General features: G+C 40.7%; 1 pseudogene; it reads left to right on the forward strand.

The window, feature by feature from the left end:
• LOC108633340 overlaps positions 229-16,527 on the forward strand; it is a 61,851-nt pseudogene continuing 45,552 nt past the window's right edge.

Raw genomic sequence — 16,527 nt, forward strand, 5'->3', positions numbered from 1 at the left:
GACCACGGAAGCAGGAGGTCAAAGGACCGTGTTGCTCATATAAGGAGACTTTGAAGATTCAGAAGCTCATTGGTGTTTGAGCTTCAGAAAGGGGCAGATGCAGCCTCCGATAGTGCCTGAAATGGTGAGAGGTGTCACTATTGGCTCTCAGGAGGGAGGGTGTAAGGGGTGGTCTATATAGACCCCGCTCTGCACCCTGATGCCTCCTCACAGGCTGATCCTGCAGCTGGGACTGTGACCTTGAGGACGTGGGGTCAGGATGGCTCTGGGCAGACATCTCTCCCTGCGGGGACTCTGTGTCCTCCTCCTCAGCACCATGGTGGGTGGTCAAGGTAAGTGCTGGCCCTCTGTCCTGGGTCCATGGCAGGGGAGTGGACCCCTTGGTGAAAGGAAAGGTTTCTGGAGTTCTGGAGCCAAGCCTCAGTGTTTTTGATCAAAAAGGAGCCATGCTGACTGTGAATACTGGTCCCTCTCCTGTGCGGGCTACACTGGTTGTAGCAGCAGATTTTACAGAGCAGTGAGGTTTGGTCTGGACAGAGCTGGGTCAGCCTTGTTCTCAGGGAGCTTCTAGGGTCCCAGTGGCTCCCAGTGTGTGGAAGGTCCAGCGACTGACCCCAGCTGGGACTCTGGGCTGTTCCCACACGCTCCACGTGCCTGGTGTGTGAGCACTGCCCCTGGGGCCCCGTGTTTCCTGTGCTTGTGCTCCTGTAGGCTCTGTTCTTGTGTGTGTGTGTGTCTATCTGTGTGTGAGGAATTTGTGTTTGTGTGCAAGGATATGTGTTTGGAGGGGTGTGTGATGAGTGTGTGTGTGTGTCTGTGTCTGTGTGAGAGAGAGGGTGTGTGTGACAGAGGGTTTGTGTGTGAGGGTGTGTGTATATAGTGTGTGAGGAGTTTGTGTTTGTGTGTAAGGGTATGTGTGTTTGCAGGGGTGTGTGAGGAGTATGTGAGTGTGTGTGTGTGTGTGTGTGAGGGTGTGTGTGTGGAGTGTGTGAGGAGTTTGTGTTTGTGTGCAAGGGTATGTGTGTTTGCAGGGGTGTGTGAGGAGTATGTGAGGGGGTATGTGTGTATATGTGGAGTGTGTGAGGACCTTGTGTATGTCTGTGTGGGAGGATGTGTGAGGAGATAGTGTGTGAGGAGTGTGCGAGAGTGTGTGTGTGAGGGTGAGGAGTGTGTGTGTGTGAGTGTGTGTGTAAGTGTGTGTGTGTGTGAGTGGGTGAGTGAGGAGTGTGTTTGGGTGTGAGGACTGTGTGAGGTGTGTGGAGTGTGCGTGTGTGATTGTGAGGCATGTGTGAGGATTGTGTGTGTGTTTGAGGGTGTGTGAGGAGTGTGTGAGGGTGTGTGTGTGTGGAGTGTGTGAGGAGTTTGTGTGTGTGTGTGTGGAGTGGGAGTGTATGAGGAGTTTGTGTGTATGTGGGTGTGAGTGCGTGTGAGTGTGTGTGGATCCTGTCAGTGTGAGAGGAACGGGGCTGCTGAGCAGGGACTGAGTCCGCGGGTCTGTGACGCACACAGCGTCCCACAGGGCTGGGTGTCATGGCCGCTGCATGTGACCAGATCAGAGATGATGGCGCACCTGCCTGCCTCTCTCTGGCTCCTCTCCCCCATCCCCCAGGCTCCCCTCTGCATGTTGCTGCGTCTGCCCAGCACTGGGCTCTGTGAGAGGCTCTGCCTGCTTATCTCACCTGTCCCCACCAGGTGTCCATTACGGAGCAGAAGCCCACAGCCAGGAGAGGGGACCTCTTGTCTGTAGAGATCAGTTGTTGTGCAGCCCAGGTGTCTAAGTTCCCTAGCCTCTGCCCCGGTCCCTGTGACACTTCCTGATGTGCTGGGGGCCTGGGATAGTCCTTTCCCCTCCCAGGATCTGCTGTGACTCTAGGGAGCACTTTCTGCCTCGTGCCCTCTCCTGTCCCTCCCTGGAGCTGGTTTCCCCTGAGTGAGAGGACGGCAGGCGTCAGGGCTGCGGCTGTGGAGAATCTGGTCTCCAGTCTGGTGGAGGCGGCCCTCTCAGATGTGGGTACTGGTCTGGCTGAGACTCACTGCAGCCCCATCTCATCTCAGAGCTTCCTGTCATCCCCTAGACCTCAGCCTCCAGTCCACAGCTCTCCTTGGGAAGCCCTTCCCTCCTCGTCGCTGCTCCTTGAGTGCTGAGCAGATGCCGGTGAAGCGTCTCCTCCTGAGGGCTCTGGAGGTCAGAGGTGGGTTTTGGTCTCACAAGGGGGAGATGACGGATGTTTTGATGCATGGCCCCTTCCTGTTACAAGGAAAATTGTAGGAAATAGCATCAGCTGTTTTTAAGAAGCAAGAATATTTCACCTAAGCAAGCACTGCTTTCATTTTCTTTGAAAAGACACCATTCAGAGTTATCCTATAACATCTTATTCTTCTACTTCAGGCTGCAGTAGACTTGCTCCTTGTAAAATAAGAGTCTTGGCTTTTCTGAGCACCTGATGATTTCTCACACGTTACAGGAATCTCCACCTTGAAATTCATGATGGGCATTGGCATAAAACTATCTCTCAAATGCAGTTGATACCATTAGACAAAAATGTAGATCCTCTGGATTAGACAATTTGGCATATGTTGTTTTTTATCCCGTTTTTACAATCCAGAATATATTTTGGACATTTTTCTATATCATTAACTATTCTTTTACACACTAAAGCATTCTATTGTAGAATTTAAAAATACAGGCTATCACAGGGATAGTACTGAATTTTTTAACTGCCTCCAGTTATTTCACTATAAAGCTGTGGTACATATACACAATGGAGTATTACTCAGCCGTTAAAAAGAATTCATTTGAATCAGTTCTGATGAGATGGATGAAACTGGAGCCAATTATACAGAGTGAAGTAAGCCAGAAAGAAAAACACCAATACAGTATACTAACACATATATATGGAATTTAGGAAGATGGCAATGACGACCCTGTATGCAAGACAGGAAAAAAGACACAGATGTGTATAACAGACTTTTGGACTCAGAGGGAGAGGGAGAGGGTGGGACGATTTGGGAGAATGGGAATTCTAACATGTATACTGTCATGTAAGAATTGAATCACCAGTCCATGTCTGACGTAGGGTGCAGCTTGCTTGGGGCAGGTGCATGGGGATGACCCAGAGAGATGTTGTGGGGAGGGAGGTGGGAGGGGGGTTCATGTTTGGGAACGCATGTAAGAATTTAAGATTTTAAAATTTAAAAAAAAAAATATAGCAACCTACCACAATATAACTATGTGCCCATGACAGAATCAAATATTCTTATTTATTTGTGGTCTGGACATACTTATATTTGCATTTTATTAGCAAACTGTGGGAAAAGACATAGAATTTTCAAACTTCCATTGCATTTAAAACATGTTAAGGTACTGTCATCTTATAATGTTAACTGTTCTCTTTATAATTTGATGCTTTATTCAAATACTAAATGTTCTAATTAATGTACAACTTTGAGAAATGGGCCAGAAAAAGTGTGGAATAGATGCCGCTGCTTTGTCAATAAATACTTTCTACTTTTTTAATAAATAAAAAGGAAAATTATGCTGAGTAGAGAACACAGCAAAGATAGTTTTAAATAAATGTACCTGTCTGACAAACAAAAAAAAAAAAAAAAAAAAAGAAGTGCAATATGCTCACCTGACCGTCTGTATTGAGCATTTAGTTGTTTTCAACAATTTTTTGCTATTATGAAAAATGTTACTCTGAACTTCCCTGTGTTTAAATGTAGGACCATCCATGATTGCTTCTCTTAATCCTATTCTAAAGGTGAGGTTTCCGGGAATTCCCTGATGGTCCAGTAACTAAGACTCCATGCTGCCAGTGCAGGATCCCAGATTCAATCCCTGGTCTGGGAACTAGATTCCACATGTGGCAACTGAGAGTTTGCATCCTGCAGCTAAAGATCCTGCATATGGCAACTAAGACCTGGGCAGTCAAATAAACAGACAAATAAACAAATATTTAAATGTTGAAAAAAAAAGTGGAGTTGCTGCTTTATAGGCTGAGTACCTCTAAGGCTTTAAGGCTTTGTACCTATAACTTTAAAGTTTTTGGTACATAGAGATTAATGCTTGCCAGAAATAGCTGCATTGAACTTTAGTTCTACAAATGGTGAATGAGAATGTTAGTTTCCACATAGCTTCACCAACTTTGTCTTCTTATGATGTTCTAAAATCTTAGCCAGTTTGGTAGGCAAATACTCGCATATATTAGCTAATTTAATCCTTCGTTTGTAAATTACTTTGCTCATTACATTTGTCCTTTTTACCTTGTGACGGCTATCATTTTTGTCATGATTTGTATTCAAGCTCTTTATACTACTACTATCATCTACTGCAACAACCTACAGTGCATTTACTTATATGAACTCATTTGAGCACACAACAGTCCAACAAGGCAGAATATGTACTTTATCCACCAAACAGACCACTGAGGCAAAGCAAAGTCACTTGCCCAAGATGAGTCAGTTGTAAGAAATAGAGGTAAGACTTGAAACCAAGCAGTTTGGGTGCAAGTCCCCGTCCTATTGAATTACATTATTTATAGACTGAATATGCTTCCTTCAGTTTATTGTTTGATTTTTTTGGCTGTACCAAACCAGACCAGGAATCAAGCCTGGGTTACCTTCATTGAAAGTGCAGGGTCCTAATTGTTGGACCACCAGGGAAGTCCCTCATGGAAGTTTCTAATAATATTAATTGCCTGTTAAAATTTCCTGTTTTTGTTTCCACTTTCAGAGCCTTGTCAAGCATGTTCTTCCCCACTTCATATTTAAATAAATTATTTTTATCTGTAATAATTTTATGAATATATTTACATGTGTAAATACTAAATAATTGTGTCAGTTATTTTATATATGATATGACATTCTACCTAATTTTATTTTATTTTTTCCAATGTCATTCTTGAATTATTTCTTTTTCTTTTCTTACTGATTTGAAGGCCATAAATGTGCTAAATTATATCATTTCCATACTTTCTTTTCAGAATTTACTTCGACTTTCATTCCACAAATGTTTATTAATTTAAAGATGGGTTTGTGGGGCATTCAACCCATACCCTGTGCAATTCACCAGATGCTGAGGCCCTGATGATGGTGAATAAAGGTCCCTGGCCCATATTAACTGATAGTCTAGTGAAGCTGGACAATAAAACTAGAAATTACAATAAACTCTGATAAGTGCCATCAGTGGGGACACCAGCAGGATTTTTTTTGTTTCTGTTTTTGTTTTCCAATGAGTTAGCTCTTTGTATCAAGTGGCCAAAGTTTTGGAGCTTCAACTTCAGTATCAGTCCTTCCAATGAATATTCAGGGTTGATTTCCTTTAGGATTGACTGTTTCAATTTCCTGACAGTCCAAGGCACTCTCAAGAATCTTCTCCAACACCACATTTCAAAAGCATCAGTTCTTCAGTGCTGCTTCCCAGCTGGTGCTAGTGGTAAAGGACCTGCCTGCCAATGCAGGAGACATAAGAGATGCAGTTTCCATCCCTGGGTTGGGAAGATCCCCTGGAGAAGGAACTGACAATCCACTCCAGTATTCTTGCCTGGGGAATCCCATGGATAGAGAAACCCGGCAGGCTGTGGTCAGTAGGGTCACAAAGAGTTGGACACTACTGAAACGACTTAGCACGCATGCATGCAGCTTTCTTTATGGTTCAGCTCTCACATCCATACATGACCACAGGAAAAAGACATAGCTTTGACTATACGGACTTTTGTTGCCAACGTGATGTCTCTGCTTTTTAATACACTGACTAGGTTTGTAATGGCTTTTCTTCCAAGGAGCAAGTGTCTTTTAATTTCATGGTTGCAGTCATTGTCCACAGGGATTTTGGAGCCCAAGAAAATAAAATCTGTCACTACTTCCACTGTTTCCTCATTGAATTTAGTTCAGATGACCATTTCAAGTATTAAAAGCTGAGAAATATACTTCCAGCTCCCATTACTATTATTCCTGTCATTTTTCCCTTGAATTTGCAGAAGTTTTTGTCTCTCTCTCTATTTTTTTCTATCTATTGTTTCCAGCTTTATTGGAAGGTAATCACCATATAATAAGATATAAGTGAAAGGTATACAGTATGATGACTTGAAATACATATGTATATATCCTCCAGTGAAGACATACAGGTGTCCAAAAAACACATGAAAAGATGCTGAGCACCATTAATTATCAGATAAATGCAAATCAAAAGTACAATGAGGCATCACCTCACACCAGTCAGAATTGGCCATCAAAAATTCTATAAGTGATAAATGCTGGGGATGGTGTGGAGAAAAGGGACTCAACCAAGAGCAGACTCATTGGAAATTATCTGGGAAACATTGAAGGCAAGAAGAGAAGGGTGAAGCAGAGAAGGAGATGGTTAGATAGCATGATGATTAGAAATCATCATGAATTTGAGCAAGCTTCAGGAGATAGTGGAGGACAGGTGAGCCTGGAGTGTGTCAGTCCATGAATTCACAAAGAGTTAGACATGACTTAGCAACTGAACAACAACAAATAACTGATTCACTTTGTTGTACAGAGGAAATACAACATTGTAAAGCAACTATACTCCAATAAAAATTAATTTTAAAAGGATACAAATGAACTTATTTACAAAACAGAAGCAGACTTACAGATATCCAAAACAACTTATGGTTACACAAGGGGAAATGTTGGGAGTTAGGGAGAGGGATAAATCAGGAATTTGAAATTAACACACATGCACCTTACTATATATATGATAGATAATCAACATGGACCTACTGTACAGCACAGGGAAGTCTAATCAGTATTCTGTGATAAGCTAGAAGAGAAAAGAATCTAAAAAAGAATGAGTATATGTATTAAAATATATAACTGAGTCACTTTACTGTACACCTGAAACTAACACAACATTATAAATCAGCTATACTCCAAAAATTAAGGTATTAAAAAAGAAATACATATGTATTTTGAAACTATTAACATAATTAAGTTAGTTAACACATTGATCACATCACATCACATAGTTACTGTGTGTATGTTATGAGAACTTTTCAGATTGACTTTATTAGTTATGATCAAATATACAATCAGTATTGTCAACTAAGATCATGACAACTGATTCCATCATTTCTTGGCAAAAAGATGGGGAAAAAGTGGAAACAGTGACAGATTTTATTTTCTTGGGCTCCAAAATCACCATAGATGGTGACTGAAGCTATGAAATCAAAAGATGTTTTCTCCTTGGAAGAAAAGCTATGGCAAATCTAGACAGCATATTAAAAAACAGAGAGATCACTTTACCAACAAAGCTCCCTATAATCAAATCTATGGCTTTTCCAGTAGTCATGTATGGTTGTGAGAGCTGGACCATAAAGAAGGTTGAGCACTGAAGAAATGGTGCTTTCAAACTGTGGTGCTGGAGAATACTCTTGAGAGTTCCTTGGACAGCGAGGAGATCAAGTCTGTCAATCCTAAAGGATATCAACCCTGAAAATTCACTGGAAGACTGATGCTGAAGCTCCAATATTTTGGCCACCTGATATGAAGAGCCAATTCACTGGAAAAGACCCTCATGTTGGGAAAGACTGAGGGCAGGAGAAGAGAGGAGTGACAGAGGATGAGAGAGTTGGGTGGCATCACCAACTCAATGGACATGAGTTTGAGCAAACTCCAGAAAATAGTGAAGGACAGGGAAGCCTGGTGTGCTGAAGTTCATGGGGTTGCAGAGAGTCGGACATGGCTTGGTGACTTAACAACAACGATTGTCAACTACAGTCACATGTACATTCTATCCCCAGGGCTTATCTATGTTTTAAGTAGATGTTTGTACCACCATCATCCTTTCCTCCCACTCCCACCTCTACCCAGACAACCACCAATCTCCTTATCTATGAATTTTTTTTTCTTTTTAGATTTCACATATAAATGAGATCAAACAGTATTTGCTTTTCTCTGTCTTACTTCTCTCACTTAGCATAATCCCTTCTTATATTAGTTATCTGTTGCTGTGCTACTAATTACTGAAAAACCTGGCATCTTAGCCCTCGTGATTGGAGCCCGTGCTCAGCAATAAGAGAAGCCACCGGCATGAGCGGATCATGCACCACAATGAAGAGTAGCCTCCACTCTCTGTAACTAGAGGAAGTCTGTGAGTGGCAACAAAAACCCAGCACAGCCAAAAATAAACAAACAAAACAAAACAACAGCTTAAAGCAGCAAACATCTAGCACCTCATAATTTCCATGGACTAGGAATCAGCAAGGATTACCAGGGTCCTTTGACTCATGTTGTCTCAGTGGTTCAATCATTTGAAGGTTCAACCAGGGATGGGTACCACTCACACCCACCTGGTTATTGGCAGCATTCAGACTTTAGGAGACTGTTTAACTGAGAGCCTCAGTCTCTTGCTGGCTGCTGCCAAGAGGACTCCCTTGGTTCCTTGTCCTGAGGGTCTCCCCTTACCCAGCTCACAACGTGACAGCTGGCTTCATTAGAGCGAGAGAGAGAGAGAGACAGAGTAAGTTCAGTTCAGTTCAGTTCAGTCACTCAGTCGTGTCCAACTCTTTGTGACTGCATGAACTGCAGCACGCCAGACCTCCCTGTCCTTCACAACTCCTGGAGTTTACCCAGACCCATGTCCATTGAGTCAGTGATGCCATCCAGGCATCTCGTACTGTTGTCCCCTTCTCCTCCTGCACCCAATCCCTCCCAGCATTAGGCTCTTTCCAATGAGTCAACTCTTTGCATGAGGTGATCAAAGTATTGGAGTTTCAGCTTCAACATCAGTCCTTCCAAAGAACACCCAGAACTGATCTCCTTTAGGATGGACTGGTTGGATCATCTTGCAGTCCAAGGGACTCTCAAGAGTCTTCTCCAACACCACAGCTCAAAAGCATCAATTCTTCAGCACTCAGCTTTCTTCACCGTCCAATTCTCACATCCATACACGACCATTGGAAAAACCATAGCCTTGACTAGATGGACCTTTGTTGGCAAAGTAATGTCTCTGCTTTTCAATATGCTATCTAGGTTGGTCACAACTTTCCTTCCAAGGAGTAGGCATCTTTTAATTCCATGGCTGTAATCACCATCTGTAGTGATTTTGGAGCCCCCAAAAGAAAGTCTGACACTGTTTCCAATGTTTCCCAGTCTATTTCCCATAAAGTGATGGGACCAGATGCCATGATCTTAGTTTTCTGAATGTTGAGCTTTAAGCCAACATTTTCACTCTCCTCCTTCACCTTCACCGAGGGGCTTTTTAGGTCCTCTTCACTTTCTGCCATAAGGGTGGTGTCGTCTGCATATCTGAGGTTATGGATATTTCTCCTGGCAATCTTGATTCCAGCTTGTGCTTCTTCCAGCCAGCGTTTCTCATTATGTACTCTGCATAGAAGTTAAATAAGCAGGGTGACAATATACAGCCTTGACAGACTCCTTTTCCTGTTTGGAACCAGTCTGTTGTTCCATGTCCAGTTCTAACTGTGGCTTCCTGACCTGCATACAGGTTTCTCAAGAGACAGGTCAGATGGTCTGGTATTTCCATCTCTTTCAGAATTTTCCACAGTTTATTGTGATCCACACAGTCAAAGGCTATGGCACAGTCAATAAAGCAGAAATAAAACAGAGAGTAAGATAGGTCTTCAAAGGGAAACCAGAGTCATCTTGAAACCTAATCTCTTAAGTGACATCTCATCACTTCTGCCAAATTCCATCTGTTACATGCATGTTACTAGATACATTCGAGTGTGGGATTACACAAGGATGTGAACACCAGGTGACAGGAACTATCAGGACATTGTAGAGCCTGTTGCCTGAGCCCTCTGTTCCTGAGCTGGATGAGATGCTCCCTATGGACAGGGAAGGAGAGGGAGGATTCCTCCCTGGATCCTGGGCCATGAGCCATAACTGAGACGGGGAAGCTGGGCCCTAGTAGCCTTGAGCAGGGAGGGCAGCATCTAGAGTCTCTGAAGTCCCGTCCTCGGTGGTGTTCCTGGAGCTCATTCTACAGGCTCCTGAGAAATACCTGGTGCCTCCCTTCCTGCTCCATATTCAGTGATGGCACACTGGGAACTTTGAGTTGGCCATGTGGGAATATTTATACCATAAAAGTCAGCAAATTCAGGGATTTTTTCCCCCTCAGAGAGAAGTTTTGTTGTTGTTGTTGTTGTTTTTTTAATATTTACCAGCACACCACTGCACTCTCTCTTAAAGTCTCTCCTCTGTCCTGTGTCTGTGTCTCTCTTGCAGCTCTGGAGCTGAGGCTGAAGGATGGAGCCCACCGCTGTGAGGGGAGAGTGGAAGCGAAGTACAAAGGGGAATGGGGCACAGTGTATACTGAGTACTGGCTCATAGCAGGTGTAGAAGAGGTGTGCAGACAGCTGGAATGTGGAGTTGCCATTGATGCTCCCAGAGGGTCTTATTTTGGACCAAGACTTGGCCCCATTTGGTTTTTATATGGTTCCTGCGAGAGTAGAGAAGATGAATCAGTTTTGACTCTCTATAAATGTGTTCATGTTCATTTTAAAAACTATAATGACACCTTCTCTCATGACCAGGATATTGGAGCAGTCTGCTCAGGTAAGACCTGTCTTGTCTGGGAGGGGATTCCCAGCAGGAAACACCTCTGTCTCATTCACAGAATGACCATGAGGAAACCAGATCACATGTTTTAGAGCACCCTTGGGGGAAGACTGTGGTCACACTTGATTCTTAGAGCATTAGGTTCTCAAAGGTGAGTAAGGGTTTGGTTGGCCCTGGACAGTAAAAACTCCAGATTTGTGGACTGCTGGACCCTTCAGATCTCTGTGATGTGTCATAAGAGGCAGGGAGGTGAGGTCAAATGTTACAAACAGGTACAACTGCTGGTGTGGACTTTTATACAATGATGTGACAGATTAGTTTCATCATGATTATTTTTTATTCTATTGAGATGGCCAGTCAGGTTTGGCCACAAGAGAGGTCATAAGAGAGGGCAAGCGTAGTTTTTTACACTCTCTGGTCTTAGAGAAACAGAGTCACCAGGGGTATGAAGGGATTATATCAGGGAGGCTGCAAGGAGGTTGACTCAACAAAGCATGAGAAGCCAAAAGAGAGAGTGAAGACACATGGAGAAGTGACAACACTGGGGGTCAGGGTGCAACACAAGGAAAAGGTGTGAGGGGATGTCACTGGTGCATTTGAAGGTCCTAGGTCACAGTCAGGGCAAGCTGGAGGATTTGTGGCAGGAGCTAGTCTCATATCCTGGCCACCTCGGTGGGGAGTTCACATTCTGTTTGTGGGGTTGTTGAAGGAGAAGCAAAATATGAAACTTGGAAATTAACAACACAGTAGCTGAAGTATGTCAAGTGTAACAGTCAGTGAGGCTAATAGGACCTGAAGTGACTCATGAGGAGTGCTCAGTGCTAAGTGCATTGGATTGTGCCAAGGTGGAGACAGTAAAGATAGCAGTGAGACTAGGGTATGAGTAGGTGGTCACAGTTTCCAGTTGTTATTACAATGGTGGAAGATCTAGATGCTTTACACATTAATCCCATCAGACCAGGTGGACTAGAGAAAAAGTCAGATATCACAGTGAATTCCTAATGTAGGTAGTTGAGTCTTTAAAAATGGTCAGCCACCTGGTGGGTGAGACAGGGGGAGACATGAGAATATTTGCAGTACATTTCTAACGGCTCATGCTAATCAGCTCTTTTGGGGAAGATCACCAGAAAAGTGACTTTTCCAATCTCACCCTCAGCAGATCTTTGATGATACTAGTTGAGACCCCTAAGAAAAGAATTAGTTTCATTTTAATCTACTTTATTGAGGTATGACTGACATACAAAAAGCTGTATAGATTTAATGTATACAACTTGGAACTTTGGGAGGTCAGTATATATCTGTGAAATCATTACCATGATCTATGCAAAAACCTATTCATCACTGAAAATGTTTTCTTCTGTTATTATTACTAAAAATAATTAGTTTCAAGGGGCATTTGAGTTTCAGATAGGAATTTTTTGTTTTAAGAAATCTGTTTTCTGGCATTTCAAGTAACATTTCTATTGTCACCATGCCCTAATCATGGTTTCAACTGCAGATCAACTTGTGGGAACACTACATGGGTTTCCACCTTATTTTGATAAATCAGCATCTGAGTAAAAATGCAGTGTGTGGCGCTGTAAGTTTAATGTCTCAATATTAATTTCAGTTAGGATATACTTTAAAATTAACAGGGTACTCTGGCATTTTAACCTTGATTATGGTTTTTCCTCCCTAATGCGGCTCTAATTTAGATTTTCACATGTTTATGAACTGTTCCAGTTTTCTTGTGCTAATCTCTTTGTCAGTTTCTTCCCTCTGGTCTATCCCTTCTATATTTTCAGAAAAATGTTTTAGTGAAGGCAGGTCAAAGTGGTGACACAGGAGAAGTAAGAAGAGAATAGCATGTCTGTTCCAGTTCTCTAACTGAAAGTGAAGTCTTAGAGTTTCTTCTCAATTTTAGGAAAGTGGTGTGAAAGAGAATTTCACCCTTTTATCAGATGTTGAAGGTGAAGTACTGTGTTTAGGATAAATCCAGAGTAAAAATTGTTTCTGAGCTCTGTGGAAGAGCTGATGTTGGAGGACTGCAATTTTCTTAATGGGAACTTTTTAAGGAACTTCAGATTTTTTCAGATTTTCCATTTTTTGTGCTTTCAAATATTGGTAGTTGTATTTTCAAGGGAAAACATGGCAAGGACCTAACAGAAGTAAAAGAGATTAAAACAAAGAGGTGGCAGGAATACACCACAGAAGAACAGAAGAACTAGAAGAACTAGACAAGAAAGGTCTTATTGACCCAGATAACGATGATGATGTGGTCACTCACCTAGAGCCAGATATCCTGGAGTCTGAAGTCAAGTGGGCCTTAGGAAGAATTAAGATAACAAAAGCTAGTGAAAATGATGGAATTCCAGCTGAGCTAGTTCAAATCCTAAAAGATGAGCTGTTAGAGTGCTGCACTCAATATGCCAGCAAATTTGGAAAACTCAGCAATGGAGTTTCACAGGACTGGAAAAGGTCAGTTTGTTTTCATTTCAATCCCAAAGATGGACAATGCCAAAGAAAGTTTAAAGTTCCACACAACTGCACTCATTTCACATGCTAGCAAGGTAATGCTCAAAATCCTTCAAGCTAGGCTTCAACTATATGTAAACTGAGAACTTCCAAATGTACACGCTGGATTTAGAAAAGGAAGAGGAACCAGAGATCATATTGCTGACATCTGTTGGATCATAGAAAAAGCAAGAGAATTTCAGAAAAAAAAAATCTACTTCTGCTTCATTGACTATGCTAAATCTTTTGACTTGTGTGCATCACAACAAACTGTAGAAAATTATTAAAAAGGTGGGAATACCAGACTACCTTACCTGTCAAGAAGCAACAGTTAGAACCAAACATGGAGCAATGGACTGGTTCAACACAGGAAAAGGAGTATGACAAGGCTGTATGTTGTCACCCGGCTTATTTAATTTATATGCAGAGTACATCATGTGAGATGCTGGGCTGGATGAAGCACAAGCTGGAATCAAGATTTTCAGGAGAAATATCAACAACCTCAGATATGCATATGTTATCACTCTAGTGACAGAAAGTGAAGAGGAACTAAAGAACCTCTTGATGAAGAGGAAAGGAGAGTGAGAAAGCTGACTTAAAACTCAACATTCAAAAACTAAGATCAGTCTGTGGTCACACCACTCTGAACATGCCCCATATTGTTAAAAAACTAAGATCACGGCACCCAGTCCCATCACTTCATGCCAAATGTGCAGTGCTAAGTTGCTTCAGTTGTGTCCAACTTTGTGCAACCCTATGGACTGTAGCCTGCCAGGCTCCTCTGTTCATGGGACTTTCCAGGCAAGAATACTGAAGTGGGTTTCCATTTCCTCCTCCAGGGAATCTTCCCAGGATGGAAGGGAATCGAACCCACATCTCTTATGTCTATCTGAATTGATAGACTAGCATCACTTGGGAAGCAAATATATGGGGGAGAAATGGAAACAGTGGCAGATTTTATTTTCTTGGGCTCCAAAAGCACTGCAGATGGTGACTTTAATGATGAAATTAAAAGATGCTTGCTCCTTGGAAGAAAAGCTATGATAAACCTAGACAGCATATTAAAAAGCAGAAACATCACTTTGCTGACAAAGGTCAAAGCTATGTTTTTTCCAGTAGTCTGGTATGGATGTGAGAGTTGGACCATAAAGAAGACTGAGCACCAAAGAACTGATGTTTTTGAACTGTGGTGCTGGATAAGACTTTTGAGAATCCCTTGGACAACAAGGAGATCAAAACAGTCAGTCCTAAAGGAAACCAACCTTGAAGATTCATTGAAAGGACTGATGCTGAAGCTGAAGTTCCAATAGTTTGACCACCTGATGTGAGGAGCCAACTCATTGGAATAGACCCTGACGCTGGGAAAGATTGAGATGAGACCAGGAGGAGAAGGGGGGCAACAGAGGACGAGATGGTTGGATGGCATCACTGACTCAATGGATGTAAATTTGAGCAAACTCCAGAAGATAGAGAAAGACAGGGAAGCCTTGGGTGCTGCAGTCCACAGGGTTGCAGAGTTGGGTACGACTTAGTGACTGAACAACAATGTATATTTTAAATATCGGTAAGATCTCCTGTCATTCTTGGAGTTGTTAAATTTGTGTTCTCTTAGTTTTTCTTGATAGAATTTTTTGCTAGAGGATTATCAGTTTCATTAGCTTTTCAAAAAGAATTACCAGTTGACTTTGCTGATTTTCTTTATTGTTTATGTTTCCTATTTCATTGATTTCTATTAGTTTTTGTTCTTCTCGTTTGGTTTTGATTTGCTGTATTTTTATAGATTCTTGAGGTGGAATCTTAGATCATTTGCTCTCAGTTTTCTTTTTTTTTTCTAATGTAAGCCTCAAGGAAGCATAAAGGCTGTAAAATTTTCCTCTAAACACCATTTCAGTTGCTTCATACTGATTTTGAAACTACATAATTTCTTTTGTATTTTATCATCATGAAATGTTCTTTTCTCTCTGAATATATTCTTTATCCTATAGGCTTACTTTATATAATATTAATATAGATAATGCAGCTTTCTCTGATCAGTGTTTGCATGGTATATCTTTGTGACCCTATGTTTCTGTGTTTATATAGTGTATGATTTTGTCTTACTTTATCTAGTCTGATCATCTTGCTTTTAGTTGGATTGTTTAAATAATTTAAATTAATGTAATTATTTATATACTTGTGTTTAAGTTTACTAGCTTGCTGTTTGTTTTATGCTTTTTTGTTCCTATTTTAATCTTTAATTGAGCATTTTAATACTCTATTTTATGTACTCTGTTGGTTTATTGGCTATATCTCTTTTTGCAGAGCTCATCATAATGTTGAAAATATTTCTCTTTAATCACATTTTTCTTTAGATATCATGTCACTTAATATATAATTAAGACCTTATTATAGTATAATTCTATTTCACTGTTCTTGTTATTTATGTTACTGTTGTCATATATTCTACTTATAAATATACTATGATTTTAATACAAAATTGTTATTTTTGTCTTAAATATTGTAGTATTTTAAAAATGAGAAGAAGTTTTAAAAATATTTACTTGCAGAATTATCATTTAACACAGTTCTTATAGCTTTGGGTAGATCCAAGCTTTAATTTATTATTACTTTCCTTTAACTTTTAGACCTTTAGATAACATTTTTGTGTAGTGTATGTCTGATAGCCTCATATTGTATCATCTGTTATTCATCTGAAAACACTTTAATTTTTTTTCAGGTTTGAATGTTATTTTCAAAAGTATCTGAATTCTGTGTTAATATTTGCCCCCCACCGAGTACTCTAAAGATGTTTTTGCATAATTATCTGGTTTGCATTACTTCAAACAAGAAGCCAGTAATACTTAACATTGTTCCCCTATATATAGTGTGTCAAAATTTCCTGGCTGCTGTTAAGAGTTACTTTTGGTTATGAATGGATTTCAGCAATATATTATCAAGTGCCTTAGGTTGTTTTATTTAGTTTATCTTGTTTGAGGTTTGTTTAGCCTCTTGGATCAGTGGGTTTATAGCTTCATTAAATTTGGAAAAATTTCATCTATCATTAAAAAAATTTTTTTTCTACTTATCCCTTATTCTGAATCTCCAAATAACATATTTTACATGGTTTGATATTATCCTTCATGATACTAATTTCTACTCATATTTTTCTCTCTCTAATTCAATGTGGGTGGTCAATTGCTATGTGTTGAATTTCCAATTCTTTTATTCTGCAATGTCTTGTCTCTTGTTAAGTTAATCCAGACAATTTTTCATTCCAGATATTGTATTTTACTTTAGAAGCTCCATTTGCTTATTTTTTCTCTACTTTGTTTTTATGCCTCAGTAGGTATATTTATATTAGAGGTTTAAAGACCTTATCAGCCAATTAAATCATCTCTGTAATTTCTGAATTTGCTTTTAATGATTGCTCATTTAAAATTTTTTATGCGTTATATTTTTCTTCTTTGGAAGTCTAGTTTTTTGACTGGATTCAGGCATTACTAGGTA

This window comes from Capra hircus, chromosome 5 (genome assembly GCF_001704415.2).
Source record: "Capra hircus breed San Clemente chromosome 5, ASM170441v1, whole genome shotgun sequence".
Lineage (NCBI taxonomy): Eukaryota > Metazoa > Chordata > Mammalia > Artiodactyla > Bovidae > Capra > Capra hircus.